Raw genomic sequence first — 16,932 nt, 5'->3', positions numbered from 1 at the left:
GAAAGAGAAATAAACATTTTTGAAAATATTACTTTTGCATGATAAATGTCTTTTTTTTTGCTTGTTAACTAAAAACTTAACTAACTAAAAGCCTCTCAGAATAGGATGCAATCGAGAGTGAATTTACACCATCTAGAAGAATTGAAATCAAAAACATAATTTGAGCACACACTCTGCCACCTTTAAATCAGACACAATATCCATGCTGTCACTCAGTTTGTCAAATATCCTTTTGTGTGCCGAGGATGGCTCATACAGCAACAAATAAAAGTATTTTCACAATATTGAGAATAAATAATTCTGTGTTTTCCTCTACCTCTTTTAGCCACTTGCATGCTCATATATACACATGCACTCACATAGCACACACGGGCAAAGCTGAGGCTGAAGGAAATGACACATTAAAGAACGCCAACTAAGGAGTAGCTTAGACAGAGGCTACAGAGGGAATAACAAACTGCTGTTTGATGCCATTCTGTTCTGGCAGCTCGTAAAGGTAGCTTGAGAATTGGTCCAACTGTATTTTGGTATCAATAAATGGAATTCATGAATTCAACTCGCTGACTCTTCTTCAGTCTCATACATCAAGAACGTAGCATGGAGAAGAATAATTCTCCACAACGTCCAGATTTATCATGTTTTCACTTTCTTGTCTCATTTAAATGTTTCTGATCATCAGAAACAACAGTAGCCGCCTTCAAATGTTTTTCTGTTTATGAAGGGGTTCAGGTCTTATTAAGGACACTGAATGAGACACAAAGAACAAAAAGGAAATGAGTAACACTGATATAAGAGAAACAGATGTAAATGACTAGAATCCAAGTATAAACTTTAGCTTTTATTAAATAAATAAATAAATAAATATTAAGTAATGAACAAACAAAATCAAAAAAGGATTATGACAAGTACAGTTTTATGTATCAGAGCAGAATATTGACGGTAAGATTAAAAAAAAAAAAAAAAAAAAAAAAAACAGTGTCATGCAAAAGTTATAATATGTAAAGATGTAGAGCAGAGTAAGATTTGTTTTTAGCTTCCCATGAAATCTTATTCAGGATTCCAAAAACTAAAGCTGCTCTACACTCTGACTAATGCAGATAAAGTACTAACTATTTTTAAAATACTCCACAAAACAGTTTCCTAAAATGAAAAAAAAAAAAGCATTTTAGTTAAAACTTTAGATAAAGAATCATTAGTAAATCATACTAGCTTCTCAGGATTGATTGTAATATCTAGTTTCTATTTAATTCATCATAATACTGTCAAATGGTAGCATTCTGTTTGATGCTGCTGTTTTCTGCCTTTTTTTTGCCCTTTCTCTGTTCACTCAGGTATTCAGGCCAGAGGCTATTGGCATCCATCGCATTCAACTGCTGCCCAGATGAGTCTTGTATTACTATGTCCGCTCTGCTCAGCTCACAGGAAATTAACCCAAGTTTAAACTCAAAAGCTCTGTTGACTGAGCTCAACTCCAGGTTAAATAACATTGGAGACGGATATGTGATGAGATATTCATGCTGATGCCTTATTTGACACACACACACACACCCCAAAAAAAAAAAAAACACATTAAAAATATTGGCAGTCAAAACTGTCTGCATGTAAAAGAGATTGATAAAATGTATGAATATTGAAAGAATCATCTAACAAATGCTTGCATGTGTGTGTTTCTGGGGAAAATAACCCAGAACATTTTGTCAATTGAGCCAAACTAATAAAAGCCTTCATCACAGTACTTATTGCAAAAATAAAAGGTCCTTCTTGGCACGCATTTCCTGCCAAAAGCTCCTGTTTTCCTCAGTCATTTTCACCCCAAAGCGATGTTTATAAATCACAAGCTCAACACGCGTTCAGAAAAACAGTGATTTACAGAGTAGATACAATAGACCTTTCTTAAGTTCGTAAATCGTTTCATGCATACATGTTAACAGCTTGTATTAATCGTTTAATACAAGCGGTTGTTTGAATGCTTTTGGTTTATTAATCTAAACTTACTGAAAGGTTACAGAACATCGCAAGGGTCTGTTTTTTTAATCAGGGTTAACAGCAACAAAGATCTAATGATAGTGGAAGGGAGAAGAAGAAAACCAGCACAGAAAAATGAGGTTGTGGTTAGGACCCTTAGGTCAATAGAGTGCTATAGACTTTATTTCCAAGATGCAACTTTCCATCTAAGGTCTTCATAGACCACAAACCTGCATTAAGCAGTTCAGAGAATCCTGAAGCATAAAAATATCCTCTATCCAGTCTCCTCTCTTCCCCTGCAAAGAAATATTACAGGAGCTTCAGCGACCACAGGCAGGATGCAATGTTAGCCAATAATTCCTTGCGGAAGTAATCATATCCATTCATTCATTCACATTTTATCCTGTTCCAGTTAAAAAATTCAGTTGGTAGACCAACACAAAGAAGTGCAAATTATGGAACAGGGGAACCTGATGGATGGTTTACAAAATGTTTCGCCAAAAACTTCAAAATGCTCCTGAGTCAATGCTGTATAGAAACACCATTTGTCGCTATTGTAGTTTTCAGCCACACAAAATATTTTGAATATGTTTCTTGTGTCCTCTACATGGCCTGTAGCAAAACTGACTTTTTTGGCTTTTTTTTTTAATTAATAATTTTCCATTTTCTGAGCTACCACTTCTCCAAAGAAAGCCATACTGGTGTAGTATCTTGGTTGGTTGCTAGGTGTTTCTTATGCTTTTCCTTTTTCTGATGATGGATGAACAATGCTCTATTTGATGCTCATCGGTTGGGATATCATTTATTACCTGACGCAGCATCAAACATGATGCTGAGGTTCTTGGTCATCATGTTGCTGTTTGTTTCGTAATGTTTTCCAGCAAACACCAGAACAGCTGAGTTTACAATGCCTGAAAAGTACTCCCTCTACCTGCCTGAATGTTTTGAAATGAATGTTTTAGAAATAAATCATGACCAACAACAAATTTGGTTGATATTTCATGACAAAGCAAAAACTGATTTCTACAAAATAAGGACAACTTAATAAAAACATATAAAGTAAGTGATTGCATAAATATTCACCCTCTCCAAGTCAGTATTTTACAGATGAACTATTGCTGCAAGTCAATGACTCGATATAATTAAATAAAATTAAACAGAAACTTTTAAATTTATTTTGGATAATTAATTGAGTAAACCGTATGCGTTATATGTCATTTGTAAAGTGACTTGACTTCTGAAGGTAAATAGTTGCATTTTATTTCATTTTTCTTTTCAGACAGGTGGGGGTGTAAATACAAACCTTTTCCACTTCACTTCCATTTCACTTATATTATTATTGAGGCTGTTACTGTTAATAATTTAAACCATCTTTTATTTTCCTTTCATTTCACATCCATGCACTATCTTTGCCTGTGACCTAAGTTTATAGGTTATAAAAATGAAAGGTTATGTCACAAGACACGAAATGTGAGCTAATGCTCTTGGACTCCAATTTCACTCTAAGTTACTTCTATAAAGCCATGTGATGGATGTTGACATGACAAGCAGTTGCCTTCCTTCTGGTCAAAGATAACTGGAATGGTCTCAGATTGTCACATGAGCTTCAAGTGGTCAAAGGAAAATAGAAAATGAGTGACCTAGAGAGTTATTAAATCATTTTAATTTGTAGCAGTTGCTTTCCCTTTAGTTGGTATTGACTTTGGAAAGACGGGAAAATCTCCCACAGAATCTAGGACTGTTTATGATACTAGAGAAACAGATGATTCACATTACAAATCTATTATGCAAATCTTGCACATGAGCTTTGTCAAAACACTAAAAAGGTCAAGATGACAGCTCTCAACAGGCTTCTTTTTTACTACATAACAGCATCTGAAATACCATCTCTGACAGGAACAAATCCAAACTCTTTAAGATCCTGTTCCCATCATCCATTCGAGAGGAGACCTTTGACAGAGAAACTACAAGTCAAACTGCTGGGCCTCAGTCAGTTTGACCTTCAAATCTGAATTTTGGAGCATTGTAAGCCAATGTAACATGTATAAAACTTTCTCATTAGTGGGATGGATAGCTGGAGCTATCATACAAGTATAAAAAAAAAAAAAAAAAAACTAGGACGGATCCATTTGGAACACGTAATTGGGAATGATGTAAAACATACAGGAGTGTTGCAAGTCAGCTGGAAAAGGGAAATAAAGGGTCATGTAGAGGGGATGACTTAGTCCAACATACTTGTGTTTAGTTGTCCTTTTGAGTTGGTCAGACTTGTTAGAAAGAATTTAAGATGTTTGAAGGGATTTGTTGATTATTCTTTGGATAATGAGCATGAAGAACAATGACAGGCAACAATAAAACAGTCAAGGATCACACACTTTTATCATTCAGCCACAAAAAGTGAATTAAATTTCTTTTCTTCAAATAAAATTTCCTCCATACATCAGAGGTTGCTTGCACTGAGCTGCAGGAACAGAATACGAAGTATAGGCATTATCTAAGAGACAGAAAATAACCAGAAAACTTGCGATACACTCAGTGAACCATTGCAAAGCTCTGGTCTGATCAGCTCTGGAAGAGCGGAAGAACTAATCATAAACAAACAGACACAGGGTGTAAAGTCACCGTGCTTTCTCAAAAATATCTGACTAATCACAACAAAATAATTTGAGTTGGAAAACAGAGGCGAGTAAGAGCTTACATTATCACATTGCAATGTTTTCAGGTCACCCACCGTCTAAAAGTGATGCATTTTATGAACAAAAGCATCCCTCTTCTCAGGAGTGGTGTTGTGTGAAACCGGCTGATTTCTTTGTATAACCAAGAAAATCAGCCTGGATTTTGAAATAGTTTTATAGTCTTGATCTTCTTCACAATAAATTTAGTTACAGAGTTAAAGCCTGACAGCAGCAAGACCCTGCGGTGGGTCAGTCAAAAGTTAAACTCATGCAGACTCTGCAGGTCCCATGATTATATTTTGTGGCATTTGGAGACTTTTGCCATCTGCTTTCATGGTGAACTTGAACAACCAGACCTGGGAATGTTGGTGATTGTTTTGAATTTGCCTCCACTTGCAGATTCTTTTCCATATGGAGCAATATCTGATTAAAGTTTTTTGTGTGTTGTTTTTGGCTTGTTTTAATGCTTTTGAGGCCTTTAGTATTTTTTTGGAATGTTTGGAGATTGGTTTATTTTCCTGACATTTCTTTCCACAAAAAGATTACAAATCAATCATAATGAAGCCATCTGACAATCTGTTGAAAAGTTAAAAGTTGTGTTTCATCTTTTACTGACTGATTATTGGTTGTGGTTTTGGGGGTGATTCCATCTGAACAGCTAATGTTACACCAAGTGAGTTAAGCTGAAACCCCATAGCTTCTTTGCTCTTCTGCAAGAAATAAATTCCTGCATTATGATGGGGTGCTGAAGCAAGAAAGGGAGGGGAATCGGCTGGAATATGTGGAAACAAACAAACTGAAACTCTATATGTAAAAACAGTGCTGGGATAGAAAGCAGTTCAGGACTCAATATTTAGATCCAGCATTGGTTTACAGATGGGAAAATAACAGTCAAAAAATTTGGAAAGCGAAAAGGAGATTTATTATTCTGAGTTTATGGCCTCATTAAGAGTTGACACTATTCAAACATCCCAGTGTGAATATGGTGAACATATAAAAGCCAGCTGACAAAAGGACAGCACATGGAGTATCTCCACAACGTTTTAAGACAGAGTGGCCCATTTATGTTGTTTTTAACCCCAAACTACAGGAAAGAGAACCGACAAATTGCAAAGCAGCTTCCACCACCGAAAAGGAAAGGGGAACAGGAAGTGGGGCCAATTTATTTGATTGATTTATTTTAGCGAGACCATTTTAAGTGATGGACCAACACTAGTCCTCATTCCACACTGTTCCCACTCCAACACCCCACTCAAAACCACAGTAAGAATCCCAAACCCACTGACCCTGAGTGAGGGGAACCTTGTTTGAATAACAGTAATCCTTCCTCATCATCTCTGTTTTGCAGTTGGAGAGATTTCAGAAGGAGCCAGGGGGATAAAAAAAAAAAAAAAAAGGTAAAGATCGTGTCTGACACACATGGAGAGAGTTATGACGGCTCCCATTGCTATGCAGTGCTAACATGAGACACATCAGACGGGTGTTGTGGTCCCTCTGTGAAAACACACAATCTGTACAGCTCATACCAGTGTGAGCCGTAGAAAACGCCTGACTGAGAAGCAATAATGTTTGACCACACAATATGCTAACACTCAACAATTTGCCTCACTGGTTAATTCTTTAGGGGCAGAGAATAATAAATACATTCAAATTTGTCATATTTAATCTCAGAAAAATAAGATATACATTTTTATCATAGATTCCATTTCCAGAACAAAGAACTGATGGGTTTTTTTTGTGGAATGTCAAAAATGATTCAGAATCCATCCATCCATTTTATTTCATTTTTTTTACATTTGACCAATTCATGCTGGACTGCTTGACGGTCGGTGGTCAATAACCGAGAGGCAGGGTACATTCTGTACCAATCACAGGGCAACACAACCACGAACTGAGGGTAGTTAATCTAACAAGCATGTTTCTGGACAGAGGCAGGAAGCAAGAGAACCCAAATGAACCAATGCACTCAGGGTTAGGTTATAAAATGTTATGTTATGCTATGAAAACCTCAAAAAACGTTGTTCAGTCTATCATCTGAATACAAATTATGGCATAACTGCAAATGGAAGCATTAGCCAAGCCCAGAAGACAAATAAACAAAAACAAACGTGTGCCTACGCGGTGCCTATAGCTGCAAAATTTAAATATGCTATGTTTTTGCTCATAAAACAATCAAGCGACAAGGCAAAGCAATGTTTCTGTATTATAAACAAAAAATAAATAAAAATTAAAAAAAACACACACACAAAATACACAATACACGAACAACACGTCACATAAAAGAAAGAAAAATATTAAAGCTCAGGTCGATTTGCAGCAAACAATAATGCTTAGCAACAGTTTCTGCAGAGGTATCTGTGAGTCTTAGGTTTTCAGAGAGTTAGTTCCAGAGCTGAAGAACTTAGAAACTAAAAGCTGCCTCCGCTTGTTCAGCTCTGAACCCGGGAACACTGAGTGTTTCCAGACGACCCGAGGGATCTGCATGGTTCGTAAATGACCACCGACCGCAAACTTTATAAGACATGACAATCCACCACCTAAAGCAACAGGATCAGGAAGGAGAGGATTAGGAACATATGAAGCCAAGAGGTCCTTGGTATGTCTGGAGGAGCTGCAGAGATCCACAACTCGGGTGTGAGAATACGTCACAAAGAGAGCCGTTAGTTTTGCACTCTACAAGTATGCTGTTTGTGGGAGAGAGGCAAAAAGAAAATCATAAGAAATCTCGTTGGCAGTGGGTAAACAAGATTTTTCAAGCGGAGTTGGTCGTTGCATTGAAACATGAAGGTGGCAGCATCATACTGTGGGGATGCTTTTGTTAAGGGACAAGGAAACTTTCCAGAGTTAATTGGAAGAATTCTTGATACAGTAGAATTCTTGATCAAAAACCTGCAAAAGGTTTCTACAGGTTTCCAGTAGAACCATCACCGCCAGAGCTGCAGTGAAGCGTAATGTATTCATGCATGATTCCATCCATCAAATTTATCTCACGTTGGGGCATTTTGCAAAGTAGACAGGGAAAACATTTGTATCTCTAGATGTGCATAGCCAAGAGAGACATAAAATTGTAACATAAAATTGCATTAAGTTAAATTAAAGTTTATGGTTAGAATTGAACAAAATGAGAAAAAGGTCAAGGAGTTCATAAAGTTTTGAAATACACTAGATTCACGCTGTCAAAAGGAAAAAGTCTGGGCGTTCCGACAGATTGTGAGGCTATTACAGACTTAAACTTAAATGGCTTCAAACTGTAAATGAGAATTTATGGGCTGCATTTTTTTTTTAAATAATAATAATTTCAGTACTTTTTCAATGTTTTTCACTTGCAAATGACATGTTTACATATTGTGGAAAAGTCGTAGAAAACTACAAAATGAAAGTTCATTATTATTTTTTGCTTACAAAATAGTTAATACTATCACCTCCTAAGGCTCATTAGGCTTAAATGCTTTAACATCTGTGATTTGCTAAGCCAGCATGTTAATGACTGTAAGTTTGCATGATGTTTCTGTCACTCATCTGAATTTATTGTAATGTTGCTGAAGGGAGAACCTCATACAGTGTATCCCTTGTGTTGGTGCTGATGTGAAGTGTTTTCCTTCTGGCAACTCTGGCTGAGAGCTTACCGATGTGCGTATGTTCACGTGTGCATGATTGCTCACTCCACACAAGTGAATGTGCTAGTGTGTGTGCCATCAGTAAGTGTACAGCTGGGCAAACCAGGAGGATTGCGTCACGCGCACGGAGCAAAGAGCAGCCCCTGCCAGTAAACTAGTCTTTAATTGCTTTACAACTGAGAACACATTGCAGTGGAAACAAGGGGCTCATTGTGAGTTTGCGTTCATCTCAACACACCTCATACTTTCTGCAGACCACTGACCCCCACAAGCATTTATAATAAAACACAAAGCCAGCAATTAAAATGTTTGCATGCGCACTCACATGCAGACACCACCGAAACGCCTGCTTGCATCTCCATATGCATTTTTAATTTTTTTTTCCTGAAGAGTAGAGTTGTGTGTTATTGTTTTCAAACAACAGGGATTACAGGGAATTTGGGTTTGCTTGTTTAGTGATGTGCAAATTTATGCTTCTGTGATTTTTACCGAAAGAAAGCTCTGCATGATGCATGATGTCATTTGAAAACAGCGATAGAAAAAATTGTGATTGTCGCATGACAGATTCAGGTTCTGGTGGTCTGGCTGTGATGTAAACCAGATGTGGTCTAAATGCAGACTTTCATACCAGCCTGAGGGTAAAAGAACCATATATATATATATATATATATATATATATATATATATATATATATATATATATATATATATATATATATATATATATATATATATATATATATATATATATATATATATATATATATATATATATATATATATAGGGCTGGACATTTTAAAAGAAAACATGTAATTGCCATACTCTTTCTGCAAATTGTGATAACTTTCATGATTAACTCATATTTATGTGATGCTTCTTTTTCCTCTCTGACTTATTGCATCTCTGTGTGGTTTTCCAGATGCACCATGGCACACAAAAAGGAACAACAGAGGGGTCATAATGCTGCTCAGGAGATCACTGGCCACCCTCTAACCTCCCTCAAGGACCTCTACAGCACCTGCTGTTTTAGGAGGGCGCACAGCCTTCTGAGAGACAGCACACACACACACACACAAACGCACACGCACCCACGTAGGACATTGTGTGCTGCCCTCTGGTAAACGTTTCAGGGTGCTTAAAACACACAAACCAGCTGAGGGACAGTGTTTACAACAGGTCCTGTTAAATGCAGAAATTTGGCACTATCAGGTGTTGTTTCAGGGACGGGCCAGGTGCAACAAATGTTTGTGAGACAGGTTTTAGTCTTAGAATTTATTTGCAGTGCTTACATTTATGAGATATTTCACACAATTTGTTTATAGTCCTGTTGTCCCTTTATTTGTATACAGTATATTTTTAAATGTAGTCTTTAGTAATTTACTAACTCTTATAAGTTTTAGTATCTCGGCCACCAATAGAGCATAAATTTACTATTGAATTTGAATGTATCACACTTGAAATATAATAGCACACAAAATACTGCTTCCAAAACGTCCTGTAAGATTGCAATGTTGCACGCATTCATATTCTGCCCTTTGATATTATAATAACAAATGCAAGCAACCAGGAGTCACTTAATTGGTTAAACACGTCCACATTTGAGAAATTAAACCTCAGTATTGTTAGAGAGCATTGAACAACAAACCGCAAGCAGAGCCAGGAACACATGAGACAGATCAGAGATTAAGTTGTAAAGATGTTTGAAGCAAGATGAGGTTATGAAGAAAATACACAATGAACAAAGCACTGCTGGATTTATTACTATGCTGTAAGACACAACCATCCAGCTAAACCAGAATAAACAGAAACAGCCATCAGGGACCATGGAAACTCTGGGGAACCTGCAGAGATTGACACCTCGTGTAGGAAGAAATGCAGACAGGACAGCCATTAACAATTCACACCACAAACATTGCATGGAGAAGAAAACATTTGTGAAAGAAAGCCATTAGAAATTCTGTTTATAGCTTGCCACAAGCCATGCAGCAGATACAGCAACAAACGTGGCAAAAGGTGCTGTGGTCAGACAAGATTAAAACTGAACATTTTGGCCAATGTGCAAAGTACAAAATGTTATGTATGGCCCTCATCCATCCCCCTTCCTTCAGCCTAACCAGTGAAATATGCTGGTAGAAGAACTATGCTTTGCTATTTTGCAAAGACAAGAAAACTCATCAAAAATGATGAAGATGGAAGGGGCTCAATATTAGATTAATGCAAGAAAAGCTGTTGGAGTCCGCAAAAGACTTGAGCGTTGCTGGGCAGAAGTTTTACTCCAGGCAGAACAATATTCCTAAACAAACAGGCAGAGCATCAGTATTCTGGTTTAGATGAAAGAGTTTTGTTTTATGGTCCATTTAAGTCCAGGCTTAAATCCAATGAGGAGGTTCTAGAAGTCCTGGAAATCAACCTTTGAAGATATTATACATCAGACGGACTGACTTGAGCTGTTTTGCAGAGACAAATGAAAAAATATTTTGTTTTCTAGATGTACCAAGCTGCTAAAGAGATAACTGAAAATATGTAACCCAAATAAATGCAGCTAAAGGTGATTCAGAAAAGAACTGAGGGAAACTGGGTACAAACACAATTTACTTTCAACTTTGTGTTGGCCTATTACCTAATAAACGTATCAAATACATTGGCATTTATGGTTATAACATGACATAATTAATTTAAGGAACAGGTTGTGACAGTATTTTTTCCAAGAAAAGGCCACCTGACAAATACCACTAAAAGACCTAAAGTCATGAAGTAAAAATCCTTCATGACGCAAAAATGATCTTAATTTAATAAAGTATTTCTGCTTCATTGAGCACACTGCATTCATCTGATGAACATTTTTACAGTACAAATGTTTTTGTGCACAATGCTTGCTGTGTTTGCAGCAGTCTAGATGCCATTCCCTCCCAAACTGACGTTTCCTCTTCCAGTGAAACTGCAGGAAACTCTGATGAAGAGAAAGAAAAGAGTCATTCAAGCAGTCAGATGTTTCCATCTGATGAAAACAGGCAAGGATGAAACGAATAAATTGGCATTGCGAGAGTCTGCTCAGTGGATCTGCAGCTCATATTTTGAGTCAGTGCTCTGAGCTCGTTGCTCTCAGCTGCAACTCGCCAACTAAATTAAATCTTTCTTATTAAACTGGACATTAAGATGGCTTTTTCCTCTTCTGAGCTTTCAGTGAAGAAGAATCAATACGTACAAATCATCAACCAACTGTTAATTATAACCTGATGCAGCAGGCCTGATGAACTTTCTGTATTTATCTTATGCGCCTCTTTGCTTTACTTGCAAGACAAAATACTTGGCCACAGGTACAGTGTTTGAAGAAAAATAATCCCTTGATCTTTGCATGTTAATTTGAAATTAAGCATTTGAGAGCTTGATTACACAAAACCATATCGATTGGGCTGCTACGAGTTATAGTTATGTTTACATTGTAATTTTCCGGTGCACAACATTAGTTTATACTGGAAGCAAGAGCAGCGGACCTCCCGACATCATTATGATGAAGCTTACACAGGATCAACTTTGCCAGCCAGCATAAATATTAGTATTCAAATCTCACCTCATCATAACTAACAAGCATAGAAATGTTATAATATATCAAAAGGCACTTGTCAAACAAGCTACAGGAGGAAAAAAAAGAAGCTTCATCTGCTGCCAGAGATTCAATGAAAATGAAAAATGATCTGGACTTTTGGCAGAAAACTGCAAATCGTTCTACTTTTTTTTCTATAATTATCAGTGAATGACCTTTATTACAAATAATCTATTTTTAACCAATGCAAAATGTAAGTTTGATCTCTTGAGAGGATGAGCATCATCATACAGCAAATAAACTGTTCTGATATCGAGCATGCTGCAGCAATAGGTTATGTAATGGAAAAATCTGAAAAAAAGAACTTTGACACAACATGTCCCTGGATTGTTTTATAAATGAGTGGCATGCGATAGGTTGTTGAAGTAGGGAGACATTACAGTGGGACCTGTGGCAGTTGTTCCCAAACCTGGCCCTTAAGTACCTGTGCCCTGCATGGTAGGTGTATCTCTGTTCCAGCACATCTGATTCAAATGACTTCTTCTGCAGTTATCAAATGTTAATCACCTATTAGGTTGAGTAAGGATGTTGGAAGCACTTAAAACATGCAGAACAAGGGTACTTGAGGACTAGGTTTGGGAACAATTGACCTTTAGCTTTCTGGTAGTAAAAGATGAGCACATGCACTAACAACCGGCTTATTCATCATTTGTTGAGTACATTTCAAAGTTTGCAATCCAACTCCATTTCACACTGACAAGATTGTTCGTCTGATTCTTACTAACTTCTAACTGGGGTGTTGCTGCTCTTTTCCAGGAACAGATGGCCTCTTCTTGTTTGAAGACCTTCCCTGGCAGTGAATATCAGTACATACCTAAGAAGAACAAGAACACAGAGGGGGAATAAGTGTGTGTCTGTGTGAACTTTGTGAAATGTCGCTCCATTCCCACACCTGCCTCTTTATGACTTCATATCCTCAAGGTCCTATTGTGGAAACAGAAATAGTTTCCGTCACAGGAAGACCTGGTTGACCCCTGTGAAAACAGTGAAAATGCCCCCTGTATTTGACAGTCACTGTTGGAAAGTCACACTGTAAGGTACTGACTAAGGCTATGCTGTCTAGGCTGTTTGTGGTCTTCAGTCTGAACTGCAAACAACATAAAATGTGCAGTAGAGGACAAGTAACATCACATGTAGCGAGCATGCTGGGTGGAAATAAGCATGGATGATAATGGTAGAGCACATATTGTGATTTTAAAGCTGTTGTCTAACTGGAGCCAGTGAATTAGCAACTTACTCCTCATGATCGTCTACTATGGTTGTTGTTTTTCTTCCTGTTTCCACATTTCAGGATGCAGAATAATGCACACACTCACACTTAGAGAGAATTTAGAGAGACTGAATAACTTATCGATCATGTTTTTGGACTATAGGAGGAGATTGGAGGACCCACAGAGAAGCCACACATGTAAGAGGAAAACAAGCAAACTCCATGCAGAACCCCAGGTCAGGATTCAAATCCAGGACCTTCTTGCTGCAAGGTGACCGAGCCACCAACTGTACCACTGCAGATATGTTTTTTGTCATGTTGCAGGTTCTAGTACTACTTCAGCTTCCATCTTTTCTTTTTTTATATACAGATCTTATATTTCCTTCAAGGGCTGCACAGTGGCGCAGTTGGTAGAGCTGTTGCCTTGCAGCAAGAAGGTCCTGGGTTCGATTCCCGGCCCGGGGTCTTTCTGCATGGAGTTTGCATGTTCTCCCTGTGCATGCGTGGGTTCTCTCCGGGTTCTCCGGCTTCCTCCCACAGTCCAAAAAACATGACTGTCAGGTTAATTGGTTTCTCTATATTCTCCCTAGGTGTGTGAGAGTGTGTGTGTGAATGGTTGTGTGTCCTGTATGTCTCTGTGTTGCCCTGCGACAGACTGGCGACCTGTCCAGGGTGAACCCCGCCTCTCGCCCGGAACGTAGTTGGAGATAGGCACCAGCAACCCTCCCGACCCCATTAGGGACAAAGGGTGTATAGAAAATGGATGGATGGATGGATATTTCCTTCATGCTCCCTCAGATATATTATCAAATACATAGTGGATTTTATAATGTTGAGCTGTCCAGCAAAGAATCCTCAAACCATGGCACTTTTGGTTGTCCTGTTTCTGGGTTGTTCTATTTGATTCATACCAAACATGTCCTCGATTCTAATGTGCAAATAATACACTCTTATTTTCATTTACCCAAAGAAATTTGTTCTTGAATTGTAGTCTGCTCATAGGTGTAGCAATGGCAGTGGAGGAAGTGAACGAAGCCTCTGAGTCCATGTTGGCCACAATTTCAAATATTGAATTGACATGAACAGCCGCCTCTTTCGGCCTGGCTCTTCTCTCTTTGCAGTGGGAGATGGAAATTTCCGGTAAGCTTCATATTGTCAAACAGGAGCATTAAGGCAAACTTTTGCAATTGGGTAACATTTAAAACTTAGACAGAGTCCACACCTCCAGAAAATAATTGTTTCTCAATAGCTGAGAGAAACGATTGTACAAAGCAAAAAGCGTAGGACAAGAGGCTGGTTTTTAACTGCTCACCCCCTTTCCAGACTCTTAAGCTGCTCGAATCTTCTCTCTAAATGCCTGAGCTTGTTTAGTCTCAATATTATATCCACTCTCGCTTCAACAGTCAGAAGCACAGCACTGTAAATGTCTGAGCTTTAGACAGGACAAACCTCCTCCTAAATGCTGAATAATGTTATAAACCTTTTTCACCTGATATTATATAACTATGCGTCATTTCAGCCACTTTAAATATAAAACATGTTCTGTGAAGTTCTCACATTGTAATTGGGAGTGAATGGTAGTGGTGGTGGAGGATAGTAATTGACTTCTTACAAGAAAATGTTTTTTTAACATTTTAAACAAAGTCTTAAGCTTCACAAGAATTTATTAATGTCGCAATAACTGACAGCAAATAGTCATATCAACATATGACATTTTAGGGTGTCCCATTTTTTACAGAACTGTAATCAGGGCATTGAATGCACTTGAACAGATCACATGATTTGAACAGTGCTGAGTTTTAGGCCACATCTCCTTGGTTACAAAATAACTTTCAGGTTTAGGTCTGAAAACACACACTGCTCAACTATTATTTTGCCATCTCAACTTGTATTAAAAGAACAACAGCAAGAAAAAAAAAAACTCTGGCAAATATATAAAGAACAATCACTATTTGTTTATCAAGGAACTATGATGTCAAAGGCTTTTGAACTGTTACAGATGAAAGTCTGATTTAATGTCACATTTTCTTTAGCATTTTTTGTTAGAAAAAGAACTGAGAGTGACTTTAATTCACAAATATGGCCAAATAGCAAAACAACTTGTATTTACCTCACTTTCGTTTGTTATGATTTGGACTGCTCACCTGAATTGAGTTGGACTCCTTATGAAACAAAGTTGCTTTCCGAGTCTGAAAATTGTTTAAAAATCTACCAATTGCTGAGTAAATGAACTGCTTTTTCTTTATGTTCTGTACGTCTCCTTCACTCAGATGTTATCTATTAGTACAAATCTATTGTTTGCACTGTAAAAAAAAAAAAAAAAAACAATATAAAAAAAACTGTTGGCAAATGTTGGGAACAGTTCATTTAAAGGCCAGACAAATGAAACTAATTGTGTTGTGTCGTGTTTTGCCAAATTTGACTCATTAAATTTGTCTCTCATCCCTGCAGAACTGTGTGCAAAGACTGCAGAACAGGATGCCTGCCTTATTGAGAAACACTGTGTGACAAAGAGAATAAAATGTCACAACTTATGACAAATAAAACACAATCTGGACTTCTGTTGTCACTGTTTAACTGACACTTGAATATGTCCTCCAATAACAAATGACCAAAGCCTCCAGAAAGGTTTAATGTGTCTGTTCCGATATTTAAAATCAGGTTATGTAGAGCAGATGAGGATATTTTAATAAAACTACTCACAGATGTAGCACACAGGATACTCATTATGTACTGGGATACAAAACAAAACAGAAAAACAAAACCATTGTGAAAAGAAAATCCAGATGAATAGTTACCAACTGCGACAGACTGGTGACCTGTCCAAGGTGTACCCTGCCTCTCGCCTGGAACTTTAGCTGGAGACGGGCACCAGCACCTCCCGACCCCACTGGGGACAAGGGTGTTAGAAAACGGATGGATGGATTGTTACCAAGTCTGTTTTATTTCTAAGCTTAACAATTGTATATGTTCAGCATTATAAGAGTAAAGGATATTTGCATCCACTTTCAGTTTTGTCAAATAAAGTAATAATCATCTTAAAAATTCCCCATATTGATTTAAACTTAAACTAAATGTAACATCTGATAAACAGATACTGCACATATAGATAAATTACGGCCTTCTCTCACCCATCTGGACTGTCTGTTTGCTCAGATCTCTGTAAAATCCTTCCCTCCTTTTCTTTGAAAAGCAGTATTTCGGTACACCACTGCTTGCCAGAACGGCCAGGTTTTGAACAGTTTTCTTTTGCGCTGATAAAAGAAACCAGGACATGATTTCACACTGCAAGGCATACTTTGGAATAGCATGAAGGAATCTGAAGGGACTATCAATCAAACCTTCTGTTCAAGGCTCTGAGTTCATTTTTATTGAGCCTTTTAGCAATTATAAAGCCTGAATCCTCAATCCCTGGTGGAGTTTGAATGGCTTTTGTTCAGTGGTCAGGAAGTTGACCACTTGTGTGATGTCTCTTGCAAACTACAACTGCGGTTTTCTCTTTCACATCAACCTGCAAATGAAGAGTAAATAGACGAAGTTCAATGATGCCTAGTCAGCACAAAGGTGAGAAGGATGTCGCCAAGCATCCGTTCAACTAGAAGATTAGAAGGTCACTTGTTCCATGTCTGTCCTCTCTATGTGGCATTGACAGTATTTTTCATTTGAACATCCTTTCATAATTCAGTTGTGAGGCTTGAAATGTTGCTTCAAATCTGATCTGAGTATTAGCTTCTTTGAATGTCTTTAAATCACAATAAAAATCCCAAAGTATTGTTTAGGATTGTAAGTGATAGACCAGCAAAAAGTAGAGAATAATTGTGAAATAGAAGGAAAAGGAGGCAAGGTGAACCTCTGCCCCA

This window comes from Gambusia affinis, linkage group LG01 (assembly GCF_019740435.1).
Source record: "Gambusia affinis linkage group LG01, SWU_Gaff_1.0, whole genome shotgun sequence".
Classification (NCBI taxonomy): domain Eukaryota; kingdom Metazoa; phylum Chordata; class Actinopteri; order Cyprinodontiformes; family Poeciliidae; genus Gambusia; species Gambusia affinis.
The sequence above is the reverse complement of the archived record's forward strand: the minus strand, read 5'-3'. Positions refer to the sequence as shown.